Here is a 14,102-nt window from a genome sequence, read left to right as displayed (position 1 = left end):
AATTTTCATTCAGGGTTAATGTCACCCGTTGTTGTATAAGCTGTCTCCAATTATACATTCTTAATTTTCTTCCTCCTCCCCCAGCCAAATCCTTTTCCCCTTGGTTCCAGAGTCTTTTTATTCTTTCCGCTAAAACGTCCCCATATGAGAGTCCCCCTCCTTTTGTGCTTCTGACTGTCCGGAGATATGAACGTTTTGAGATTCTGAGGTTTGAAGAAATAAGCTTCTCTTTCTTCAACAAAGTTTTGGAGTGGGGACCTAGTAGACCAGTGTCTCTGCAGTGTTCATTTATTTTATTCATAGGTTTTTGAATGTAACAATTGAACAGTTAACTCTTACCCCCCCTCTTTATTTTCTTTTTTCTTGTTCCCTTTTTCTCGTCTTGCTGATTCTCTCTCTCTTTCACTGTTCTGGGTTGTTAGGTGATCAATATACTTCTGCGGGTCCGTGGTTTATAAAAATGGGCTTCCCTGTCTCCGACAAAGTCCCTAAAAGGGGACCATATGGACAAGTATCTCTGGTATGTCTCTGTCCTTATGGCGGTTACCTTCTCCATTGCCATTACTCCCCATATTTTCACCCACTACCACAGTGTCGTCGGGCCCTCTAGCATTTTCCACCTTTGTGCCAATGACATTCGCGCTGCTGATAGTAAGAGTGGATACATACCCTGATGTCGCGTATATACGCTTTACCTCTGTTCCCAACAGGATCACCTTAGGTGATAGTGGTAAGTCTCTGCCAGTAATATCTTTGATGTGTCCCAGTATCTCCTTCCAATAGGTAATTGCTTTGGGGCATTCCCACCACATGTGGAATAGGTCTCCTCTCCCTCCACATTGTCTCCAACAGTTTGGGGGGTATTCTGGGTTTATTTTGTGTAATTTGTGGGGGGACATGTACCATCTGTAGCATAATGTATATGCAGCTTCTTTAATTGCTGTACATTTGGAGGATCTGTGGGCTCTTGTCCATATCTCGTCCCACTCTCCTTCTGTTATCGGCTCTCCTATATCTTTTTCCCAATTTTCTTTATATCTTAATTGTCCGTTGGTTGTGCTCCATCGAGCAGTTTGTAGATTCTAGATATCCCTCTCCTTGGTTCCCCTTCTTGCACTGTTAGTTCCAATCCTGTTAGGGTTCTTGTCCCAGCTCTTTTCACTGACGGATGAGAGATCCAGTGTCGTACTTGCATGTACCTAAACCTTTCATTTTCCCCCAGGTCGAATTTCTTTTTGCATTCTAAGAAACGGATTGGTTCACTGTTTTGGTACATGTCCTGCAATGTCAGAGTGTCTGCGCCTTTCCATCCTTCCCAGAAATTCTTCTTCAAGCCTGGAGTGAATTCGGTGTTATGTGCTATTGGGGATAGCGGGTCTAACCCTCGTTTGATCTTCTTCATTTGCATGGCTCTGTCCCAGTTACTCAGGGCTGTTTTGGTAGCCCCTAGTAGTTTTCCTTCTGCTTCGCGGGCCTTGGGGTCCAGTGCTGGGAGTGCTGTTATCGGGATCTGTGTGGATGCTTGCTCTATGGCTCTCCATCCTTTGGTGTCGGCTGGGCTAGCCCACTGGAGCATGGGGGCCATATGCGCTGCCATGATGTATCTGCTCAGGTCTGGGACCCCTAGACCTCCCAGGAGCGGGGGACGGGACAGTATGTGTCTCTGTATTCTGGGTCTCTTTTTCACCCATATGAATCCAAATACTGCGTTTTGAATTTCTTTGGTTATCTGTAGTGGGATCTCCGCTGGTATTGAACTGATCACATATAGTAGGCGGGGGAGAAGGGTCCTTTTTACCGCTGCTATTCTAGCAAACCATGATAGTTCCTGGTTATCCTATCTCAGCAGGTCCTCTTTTAATTGTTTCCATTGTTGTTTTAATTGTTTGATCTATATAAGTCCTCGAATTTCCTTGTCAGGTGAACTTCCTCCCATCTCAGGGGGAATCTCTGCTTCATGCGATTTATTGTATTTGCTTCCTCCGTTATGTTTAGTGCCTTTGATTTATGGTAGTTGATTGTAAATCCAGATATGGGGGCAAATTCCTCCAGTGTGTCTACGGCTCTCGGTAGTGTATTTATAGTGTCTCCCATATAGAGCATCACGTCATCAGCGTATAATGCTATTTTCTGTGGGGTCTTCTTGATTTGCATTCCTTTTATAGCGGGGTCTTCTCTGTACTGCGCTGCTAGTGGTTCCATAGCCATTGCAAATATTAGTGGAGATAGGGGGCAACCCTGGCGCGTACCCCTCCGAATCTCCACTTGTTTTGAGTCGCGGGCATTTATCCGAAATTATGTAGATGGGCGTTGAAAATTTGCCAGGATCATCCTGCTGAGTTGTATCCCGCATCCAGGATCATCCGAAGGTATTCCCAGTCCAAACTGTCGAAAGCGTGTGAGGCGTCTAGGGCCGCTATTGCAAATTTCTGATTTGTACGTCTCCCGCATTCAATTATATCTATGGCTCTTCTAACGTTATCTTGGGTGTGTCGTCCCCTGATAAACCCTGCTTGGTCCTCATGGATGATATCAGGGAGGATCTGTGATAGCCTGTTCGCTAGTATCTTTGTGTATAGCTTTGCATCTGTGTTTAGGAGTGCTATTGGGCGGTAACTTGAGCATTCGGTGGGATCCTTGTTTGGTTTCAGCACAAGGATTGTTGAGGATCTTGCCATATCTGGGGAGATCGATCCAGTGTCTCTAATTGTGTTGAAGAGTCGGGTGAGGGGGGCCAGTAGTTGTGTTCGAAATGTTTTGTAATACGCGTTTCGAAGCCGTCTGGGCCTGGGGTCTTGTTCCTTGGTAATGAAGATATAGCTTCATTGATTTCTTGAGCTGTGAATGGCCTCCCCAGGATTTCAGTGTCCTTGTCCGAAATTTGGCATAGATGGGTAGCCAGTAGATAGGATTTTTGGTCTGCCTCATTCAGGTTTGCTCCCTTTAGTAGTTCCTCATGGAATCGGACCATTATTTCCAGTTTCTCTTCCTCTTTTGTGATCATATCCCCCTTTTCATTTCTTAGGGCAGCTATATAGTTACGGGATTTCTGTTTGTTTAATTTGGCTGCTAGGAATTTATTTGCCTTGCATCCGTGGACGTAGTATGATTGTTTAGTGTTAAGTAACGTCTGTGCTACCTTATCTGCAGTGTGATCTTCTAGTTGGGTACAGACCTTCTTTAACTCTCGCCAGGATTTCTGCATTTGTCGGGTTTTGTGGTTCTTCTCTGCGTCTTTTAGGGCTAGTTCCATCCTCCGGGTTAGTATTGCTCGTTCCCTACAGTATACTGCTGCCTGGGCCATGAATTCTCCTCGGATTACAGCCTTCCCCGCATCCCAGACTGTTTTCCAGTCCACCTCGCCGTTGTCATTCTCTTTAAAATAGTTGTGTATAGTTTCTTCCAGTTGTTTGTTTTCCCCTCCGTCTATTTCCAGGCTAACTAGTACTGGGGCGTGGTCTGTAATGTATTGTGTTCCAATTTCCACTTTAGTCACTTGGGGGATTAGAGTTGCCGATACTAGGATCATGTCTATACTGGAGTATCCTCTGTGTACTCGGGAATAGTGAGTGTATTCTCTCGTGTATCCTTGGAAAAAGCGCCAGGTCTCGATTATTTCTAGCTCTCTGAGAAACCTTCCCAACGCCTGTCTGTTTCTCCGGTCGGCTGCCGTAGTGGGTATGGTTTTATCAAGGCTAGGGTCCATTATGCAGTTGAAGTCCCCTCCTATGATTGTTTGGCCTTCACACCAGCTCCCTATTTTCAGTAGAAGTTCTGTGATATATCGGTCTTGTTTGTCGTTAGGAGCGTATATCGCCAGGATCGTGTAGGTCTTCCCTTTGATAGTTCCTTTGATTCCCAGGTATCTCCCTTCAGTGTCACTAATCATCTGTTGTTTTCGGAAGTTTATTCCCTTAGCTAACAGTATTGTGACCCCTTTTGTTTTCGAGCCGCTGGAGGCCAAGTATTGTTGTGGGAATGCCTTGTTACGCATTCTTTTTTCATCCGTTTTCAGGAGGTGGGTTTCTTGTAGGATCGCTACCTTTGCAGGCATCTTCTTGAGCCTGTTGATAATCGCTCGTCGCTTCTCGGGGGAATTCAGGCCTTGTACATTTAGCGAGACGATCAATGTCTCTGCCATTCTTGTATGGAATATGTTCATTGCTTCTGTCTTGTAGCGTGTCTTGTTTTGGGTTAGTTTGAGGTGGCCTAACTGCTGTGGTCGGGTGTTTCCTTGGTTTCTTTTCCAGTCACTTCTTTTTTTAATTTCTTCTTCGGAGTATTTCGTTCGTGATATTTGAAGGGACCTGTCAGTTTTTTCTCTCTGTTAGATCTTCTTTTGCTTTCGGATGACCATTCCCATTGGTTGTTTTGGCTGCTGTGTGCGCTGTTCTGTGGGCTAGTTTCGGTTTGGCTTTGTTCTCCCTCAATTTGTAGTAATGAAAAGCCTTCCTCGCATGTACTGATCCTTCTTTGTTTCCCTTTCCAGGGGAAGGCTAGCCCAAAGGGGAATGTCCATCTGTATGCGATTTGTTTGGCTTGTAGTTCTTTTGTAACTGGTAGCATAAGCTTCCTTTTGTGTAAAGTGACCGACTCTAAGTCCTGGTACAGTTGGATTCGCCCTCCGTTAATTGTAAGTTCTTTGTGGGTACGTGCGGTTCTCAAGATGTCTTCCTTCAGACTATAGGAGGTCATGGCAATGAGAACATCTCTAGGTCTCACTCCTGGTTCATTCCTTTTGGGGCCCACTCGGTGGATTCTGTCGAATTCAAATCTCTCCGGGGGGGTGTCGTTCAGGGTGCTACTGAAGCAGTGTTGCATGGTGTCCCGTAGGTCTTTATCCTGGATCGTTTCTGGGAGGCCCCTGACCCGGATATTGGATCTTCGTGAACGGTTTTCCAAATCTTCAGTTTGGATCTCTAGGTTATTTGTAGCTCTGGCAACTTGGTCTAGTAAGCCATTGGATTGCTTTGCTTCCTCTGCTATATGTGAGAGTCCATTTTCGAGTGTGTCCACTCTGCCTCCGAGTTCGTCTATTTCTTGTCGTACCTCTTTCAGGGATGTCTTCAGCTCTTCTTTCATTGTTTCTAGTTGGGTCTGGAGCGTGTTTGTTATCCTGGATTCCATACCTCTAAGGCAGTCAAGTAGTTCTTCCTTATTCATAGCCATGTCAGAGTTGTTAGGCGTAGTTGGTTTTTCCTGATCTGGAGGCTCTTGGGGGGCACTTTGTTGTGTTGTGTTCCAACAGCTTTCTAGCAGACGATTTTGGTTTTTTGCCGGTGTTTTGGATCTTGTGTGAAGGGTTTTTCCTTTAATCCCGGGCATCAGGTTCTCTCCCCCGTTGGGCCTCCTTACACGTGTTCTCGTGGGTCACTGCTGAGGGTTGTTTCGTCCTATTTGGCTTTCCAGCGGTGTTCTGTGTGGTTGGGTATTATGGGATTTTATTGCCTATTGTAGTTGTTCTGTTCGGATGCCCAAGCGGGGGCTCGGACACCTCGCCCAATTCAGGGTCCCGGAGAAGCAGAGAAGGGTCTCAGGTTATCGCTACTATGTAGTTCATGTGACTGGGTTCCCTCTTGAGGAGTTGGGTTTCATTGGCACAGTGTTATGCGAATGGCAGTAGAAGTGGCTGCTTTAGTAAGAACTCACCGGGCCTGCGGTGGTCAAGTATATTGTGGCCTCCCACGTATCAGGGAAAGGTTGGAGGGCTCTCACCTCCATAATATTGGTCTGGTGTCCGGCGCTGGAAGCGTGCCGTATCCGATGTCCGTTGTAGCTGTGCGGTGAGTAATCCAACCTGGTCGCGGGGATAGGAGGGGGCAGACCCGGTCGCCTGCTACGGCGGAGGGTCCCTGATTGCCAACTCGGCCCTAGGAGTGACGAGGGCCAGAGGTATAGCCACTGAAGGAGGGTAAATGGTCGAAGATAGAGTTTCAGCAGGAGGAGAGGAGGATGTCTAGTGCCGCGGACACGGCTAGGAGAGCGTGTTCCTGCTACTTGGGGTCGCCGCACACAGTGGCGGGTGATGATCGGGGATGACGGCCGCTCCGGAGCAGGTGGGGGCGGGTCAATGTTGATATTATGTGGGGTTAGAGTGAGGTACTGCTCGTGAGCTCCACACCCTAAGAGTCAATTATGCCTGGATTAAGCTAGAGTCTAGTGGGTCCAGCCAGGCTCCCACCCGCCCGGCGACCGCCCCTTTTCCTTATGAACTCCGTACCTGGAGTGCTTGTAGCTGAACTTTGAGCCTACATACACAGTTTCACTTCTTATTTATTATTGAATGTAATTTATTTATGTGCTGCTTTTTGAACATGTTTAGTGTTTTTTTTGGATGATATAATAATGTAAGATACCCCATGAGTTTTTGGATATTGTTAATGTTGTCCGAGTCCATCCGTGAACAGGCGCATGGTCCCCGGACATCAGACTCACTAGTGCATGTAGGGGTTCAGTATGTTGTATGTTATATGTATATGTATATAAAGGCATTCTACTAAACATTTATCGAATTTACATTATCTATATATCTATATTCAGTGAAAAAACTTTGTTACAGGAACATTATGGTTAAGTTGCACTACCAAAAACCTATGAAATTCAGTGAAAAAAGCTTTGTTACAGGGATATTATGGTTCCATGTAAAACCAAAAACCCCCTGAAATTTGCCAGGTAAGGTAAGCTAAGCAACTGTCATGATGCCTACCCCCGGGGAACCAGACCAGGTCCAGCAACCCCGGAAGCAGGCATCACGTTATTTTGAGCAAGCCCAAAAACCCCCACTAGGGGTTGTTGGGTGCGGTCCTGGCGCCTATGGTGCCAGGCTCATATGGACAGTCAGTCCTGGCGCCGTAGGCTCATAGAGTGGAACTTACATGATGCAGACCATGCTGCAGAGCTCCAAGCCTAATGAGGCTTGGAAGGGACTATTTAACCTAGGGACTATTTTTTACTCGGGTGGGGCTGGGGAGGAATACTTACCTGGGACTACTTTGGAGGCTATTCAAACCACGCCCGAAGAGCAGCACACGCTTCCCGTTATTCTGCATCCAGCAGCGTAACGCTCACCGTGTCTGCAAGCCTGCATCCAGTCTTCTGCCACGCCCGCCTCGAGTCTGCAGCTCCTTGAAAAAGGCAGGAACAGAAGGAGAAAAGGTTAGAATAAGAGCAAAACCTTCGATCCTTACCTGAATTCCGGATCCACCCCGCCTTCGAGCTGGAAGAAAGAAGCATTTTACGCGTGCCGCCTCGCCTGCTGCAGCGCCGCGCTGAACTCACCGGCCTTCGCAGCATCCTCACGATCCACCGCATCTTTCTGCACGTTCCCGCCGCACTCTGGCACCTAAGGGAAACACAAGAACAGCAAAGGTGAGCCAAGGAAATAAACAGAGGCAATAGTAACTACCCCCATAGACTTACCCGATTACCACCAGGGGTACTATTCCTCTTCACGGGTCGGCGAAGTCTCCATTGCATCCTCGCCATGCCCCGGCCCCTAAGGGGAACAAAAGGACAACAAGGTGAGACGAAGGAACAAACAAGGGGAACTCTTCTCACCGCAATAGACTTAACTAATTTTACCGCCAGAGGCATTATTCCCCGAACTTCATATTTTCTCTCCACACCTGAATAAGGGAGCAAGCAACAGGTTACATTCTGGCCTTATTGTTATTGAACTGTGTAGGATAAGCCAAATCCTTACCTGAACTTCATCAGCTACCACGAGGAACTCTTCGCTGGGGTCAAGCTGCAAACTGCAAGGAATCGGACAAGAGTGAAAGTCAGACATGTGAACTCTTACGAACTACATACTTTTCGGAGTCAGTATTGTTCTGGAAGTCACCAATTCCTTTGAGCCAGTGAAGCAACTGGTTATCAACGCGCCCCTGCGCTCAATGCAGGATGGAGAGCTCATCTTTTCAAACCATCAGGTGAGACTATAAGAGGGGACATCAAAGGTGATCTGTGGGGAGAACAGCAGGGGTGGGGGGATTTACGTTCAACTCCATGGGTGGTTAATTCCCTTTCTCCATTTGCAGAAGAATATTCCTAAGGGCCAAGCAAACGAAGCTAGGTGGGCCAGTTCAGTCCGTCATCTCGGCCCTATGCGTCACATTGGTGGAGACTGCAGCTGTCCAGTTAAGATCGACACCTCTGTGGGAGCCAGGTGAGCGTAACAGCAACCATAACTCGCGTCGCCACCCTGCACTGCTAAGACTAACACCGAGGACATCAAAGATGACATCACAAATGTTTTTCTGAGAGATTGAGTGCATCTAACTGATGTGGGCAACCAGATTTTTCTGGAAAATGTTCAAAATGCATTGAAGCAGTTTTTGTGAACACATAATAATTACGTTGTGAAGAATCTATTTTAGTTTAGTATATAAAACAAAATGATCAAAACAATATTTAAAAGTCAAAAAGACAAAAAAGGCTCTTTTAAGAGCCACCATTTTTGCGTGAGAAACAATTAAAATTATTTTCATGCCTCCACCCCAAGCCTGGAATTCTTTAGATGTCCGCAGACTTCAGCGCTGTCCGTGGACTATGCAGGCTGCAAAAGGGGCTTGTGACTTTTCTTCTCACTTCTGTTTTTTAACTCAGATAGGTGACACCTAAAGGAACCGTTTCTTTTGTGTTTCTTTTGTTTTGTATTTTATTTGGGCTTTGTGTTTTTTTCCAGGAGAGGCCAGGTAAGATGGTGGAGGGAAGGGGCACCAACCACAGAGATGGAGAGGCAGGTGGACAGAGGAAGATGTTGGGCGGGCCTTAAATTTAAGGTAAGGGGCAGCGTTTCTCGTGCTCCTTGACCGCGTCCTAAAAAGCACTCCGAAATTGCTCCCCCCTACAGATCGGTGCATCGCATTACATACATGGTACTGTGACCCTGGACATGCAAGGGTCAATAGTGTTCTGTAGGGCATGTGAGGTGGCCGTTGGGATCCTCTGCCCAAAGGACTATCCTTTGTGGCAACAAGAGCAGTTGAATTAGATGGGGAAGAGGGTGTCAATCTGCTTTTCCCTGAGAAAGGTACCGCCTTCCTCAGAGCACTGAAGTGGTTAGATTTGGTGTGGCGCCTCATGGAGGTCGTCCCATAGGAATACAACCCAGGTTTACCATGACTGCACTCAGTGCATCTGAGCTTGGCTGTACCAGCCTTCCAAACATCTCCAACGGCCGTGAACAATTGCTACACCCAGCACTCAATCCAGGGGCTGGAGATACTGACTTCCTCCACCTCATCTTCATCTTCCTCTTCATCCTGATCTGTATCACTGCATCTGTTTCCCTGTCCAGACCCGCCAGATGGTGATGGTGGTGGTGGCTGGGGAGGAGGAATGGCCATAGTAGATGCCACTGGTGCAGTACTGCAAGTAATCTCCAAAGCAGGTGCTGCAAGATGCTTTCTCCTGGAGTTTTTTCCTTGAATTTCAAGGATTTTGTTATTCCATAGATTTTTAGAATGCTTCCAGACCACTAGCATAGTCTTTTGGATTGCAGGCTTTAAGAACTCAGTGTTTTTAGGCAATGCGCAGTACACCACTTTTTGGCACCCTCATTTTGCTGTGTGCCATTTTGGCACGGCCATTCCGCTGCAGCGCCCATTTCAGCGCACCCTTTTCGGTGCAAAATTCATTCTGGCGCCGTTATTTTGGCACAAAGGATGTTTGGACGTGGCTGACATTGCAGTCACGTCTAAATGCCTTCATGCCAAATAAGATCACAGGACTGCACTGCAATAAACCTCGCCACCTCCCAGTTGCGTGGCTTTTCTTTTAATTAAATTAGTTAAATAAAAAATAAAAGAAATCACACAGCCCTGGTCTGCCTAGCTCAAGGCTTAGCATTTTTTTTCAAAGCTTTATTTATTCATACAAAATCACAGTTTACAAGACATTGTTGCTCCTATGAGTATCTCAAAGTCATTTAACTATAATTGATCTAACATTGCTCCAAATAGGGGCCATGATTGTGCATTTTGCGTGATTCAGTCCAGCGTTTGATAACAGTTCTTGCTAGCATTTCAAGCCCCCTCTACCTCCCCTTCTGTCCCTAACCCCAACGAGTATGGTTCAGGTTTAAAATCTCAGTTGTAGGTGCTATTTTGGTGTATCTCACGATTCTAGTTTCCTCTTTCCCATTTCATTGCCCATCAGATCTGTAAAGTTCTCAAGTTCTCATTAGTGTTGGTCTATAGTACTGACCTTCCCTGTCCTTTACATACTCAAAAAAAGGATTCCACACCGACAGAAACTTCTGATACTTGCCATCTTTTAGAGCTCCTACTTTCTCCATGGCCATTACTCCCCAGATTTTGACCCACCAGCACGCTATTATGGGACCTTACATGCTTTTCCACCCTTGTGCTAGAGTCATCCTTTCTGCCATTAAAAAGTGGGTAACAAGGGCGGCGTTGTTACCAGATGCTGCGTAAGCCCCTTCCACCTCTAACCCCAGCAGCACTACCTTTGGTGTGTTTTGCACTTGTTTCCCTGTAATCTCCTTCATGTGTCCTAGGTCCTCCTTCCAATATATAGTAGCCTTGGGGCACGACCACCACATATGATATAAGTCCCCTTGGCCACCTCATTGTCTCCAACATGTAGTGGGGAGACATTTTATGTAGCCGATAGGGGGACAGATACCATCTGTAACATATTTTATATGCCGTTTCCTTAATGGCTGTACTTTTAGATGTCTTTTGCGCCCTCCTCCAGATCTGCCCCCACTCCTCCTTTGTAATAGGTGTACCCAGGTCTTCTCCCCAGTTGTCCTTGTACGGAAGCTTATCCTTCCCTGGTGCTTTATCCAATAGCCTATACAACCTTGATATTTCCTTTGTCATCGCACCCTCCTGCAGTGTCAGTTCTATCCCTATCAGAGATCTCCTGCCCACGTCCCTGACCTCCTTCTGGGATATCCAGTGCCTTATCTGTATATATTTATATCTCTCCTTTTCCCGGATGCCAAATTTCTGTTTACATTCCTTGAAAAGAAGGGGAGTTCTCCCCTGGAAGAATTCCCTTAAATGAATAGTCTGTGTCTGCGACCAGTTGTCCCAAAACCTCTTCCGCTTGCCCGGGGTAAAATCTGCATTATGTGCCACTGGGATGAAGGGTCCTAATCCTGGTGTGATTTTCCGCCTTCTAAGTGCTCGGTCCCATACCCTAAGCAATACTTTGGTGGCCTCTCATAATTGTCCCTCAACCCCTCTTTCCCTTGCTCTCAGAGCGTGTAGCGTTCCCAGAGGAATGGATGTTACCTCTTGTTCTATCCCCATCCAGCTTTTTAGTCTGCCTTGCCCCCCATTATACCATTGGTGCTATTTGTGCTGCCATGATATACCTCTCAATATCAGAGACCCCCAGTCCTCCCAGAATTGGTGGTCTTGTCAATACATTCCTTTTGTGTTCTGGGTTTTTTCCCCAAGCCACACAAAGGTAATTATCTCTTTCTGTAATGCACATTTTGTGGGGGTATATCCACCGGGTGTGTGCCCACCAGTCGGGCAGCAGTGCCATTTTAAGTGCTCTGATTATTGAGACCCAAGAGAGTTCCTGGGTATCCCACCTGTGCAAATCTTCCTTCAGTTGTTTCCATAGGGGTGATATATTTGCCCCATACAGCCCTTTGTAATCTTTCTTTAATTGTATCCTCAGGTATTCTATCGCCCCACTTTCCCATATCAAGGGGTATGTTGTACTTAGCTTATCAATCTCTCCTTTCTCTTCAGTTATGCTTATTGCCTTGGATTTAGTATAAGTTATGGTGAATCCTGAGATCATGGTGAATTCCTGTAACTGCTCCATTACTTTAGGTAGCATATCTTTATAATTTTTTTGGAAGAGCAGAATGTCATCGGCATGTAACGCAATCTTGTGCGTCTCCTTACTACAGGTCACCCCGACCACCCCTTGATCCGGTCTTATTATCTCTGCTATAGGTTCTATTCCCATGAAGAATATTATGGGGAAAGGGGAAATCCCTGGTGTGTGCCTCTATGTATTTTGATCTGAGCTGAGGTTCTCCCGTTGACCATGAAGGTCATAGTTGGCACTTGAACGTTCGCTAGTACCATCCTAATGAAGTCTGGTCCACAGCCAAATTTCTCAAGAACCAGTCTCAAGTATCCCCAATCCAGACTATCAAAGGCACGCCATGCATCTAATGCCGCTATGGAGAACCTCTGCCCCGTTCTGGTTCCCAGGTCTATTATATCCACCGCCCGCCTTATGTTGTCTTGCATGTACCTCCCTGTTATAAAGCCTGCCTGGTCCTCATGGATTATCCCAGGTAATACCTTACTTAGTCCTGCTTCCAGGACTTTAGCATATAGTTTGGAATCACTATTAAGCAATGAGATCGGTCGGTAGCTAGTGCAGTCTGTGGGATCTTTGCCCGGTTTATGTATTAGCACTGTGACTGATCTTCCCATTTCATCCGTGACCTTACCACTTTCTCTTAAGCGATTAAAGAGCTTTGTTAATGGGCCTAATAATTGGTTTTGGAAAGTTTTGTAACATCCATTCTCCGAGCCCGTCCGGGCTCGGTGTCTTGTTAGGGGGTAAAGTCGTTATAGCGTCACTTATTTCTTGCGCTGTTATGGGACCCTGTAAGGTGACATTATCCTCCCTAGTAATCTGGGGTAGTACTTTGTTTGGGAGTGTGGGTGCAGGCCTTCCTGCTTCAGTAGTGCCTGATGAAATCTCTCCATTATTTCCAGTTTCCCCTCCTCCAATACACATGGTCCCCCTCTTTCATTTTTAAGTTGAGCAATATAGTTTCGGGACTTTTGTTTTTGTAACTTGGCGGCCCAAAATCGATTGGCTTTCCCCCGCCTGAGTGTAATATGTCTGTTTAGTATTTAATAATGACTGTGCCATGCGGTCTGCTATGTGTGTTTCTAACTGGGCTCTCACCTTCTGGAGTGCTCTCAGCGATTTTAGCGTTTGCCTGGTTTTGTGCTGCATGTCCGCCTCCTGTAGCTGTGTCTCAAGTTTCTTTCTGATAAGCCCCCTTTCCCTCATGTGTGCTGTGGTCTGTGATGTGAGTTCCCCCTGAACTACTGCTTTTCCGGCATCCCAAATTATTCTCCAGCCCGTTTCCCCATTGTCATTATCTTTAAAACAGTTATTTATTACCTTCCACATATGCTGCCTAAGAGCTATGTCTCTCAATATCATTTCGTTCAGCCTCCAGTTCTGGAGAGTTTTAATCGTATCTTTTGCCATCTTGATTTGAACTATCACTGGAGCATGATCAGAGAGATATTTAGCTCCTATCTGTACCTTTCCCACCTGGGGAAACAATGTGGCCGAAACTAGTACCATATCAATTCTTGAGTACCCTGTCTGTACTGCTGAGTAATGGGTGAATTCCCTTTCTCGTTCATGGAAGAATCTCCACGTTTCTATTACCCCCAAATCCCTGAAGATCTTCCCCAGAGCTTGCCTGTTTCTCCCATCCGCGACAGTGGGTGACAATGTTTTGTCTAGGGTTGGGTCCATCACACAATTAAAATCTGCACCAATCACTATATGGCCTTTGCACCACTCACTCAGTTTTTGCAATATCTCCCCAAGGTAAAGGTCCTGTTTCTCATTGGGGGCATATATTGTGACCAGTGTGTATAACTGTTCCTCCAGCGTGCCTTTGAGAACTAAGTACCTGCCTTCCCTACCCCAATATAGGGATTGTTTTCGAATTCTCACATTGGTGCTCAATAGTATTGCCACGCCTTTGGTCTTTTTCCCACTCGTAGCATAGTACTGCCTAGGGAATGCCTTGTGGGTTATCCTCTCATCTGCGGGGAGTAGGCGTCTCTTATAAAATGTCTAACGATCTCTGAAGGTCTCTTCATTTGCGAATTTAAGCCCTGTGCATTCAGTTTTACGATGTTCAGCTCAGCCATACCCTTTACATCTGGGAATCTCTGAATATCCAATTTGCCTCTTCCCTCTGCCTTTTCCCCATTGGCCTCCCAAACCATACCTCGATGCTTTCACATATCTCTGAACTTCAACTTTCGCCTCCCTCCAGCACCCTCCTCCCAGACCCCTTCCTCGCTCCCTTCCCTTTGGACCAAGGTTCGCTAGAA

Source organism: Ambystoma mexicanum, chromosome 2p (assembly GCF_040938575.1).
Source record: "Ambystoma mexicanum isolate Mex_15411 chromosome 2p, UKY_AmexF1_1, whole genome shotgun sequence".
Lineage (NCBI taxonomy): Eukaryota > Metazoa > Chordata > Amphibia > Caudata > Ambystomatidae > Ambystoma > Ambystoma mexicanum.
Note: the sequence above shows the minus strand (reverse complement) of the source record.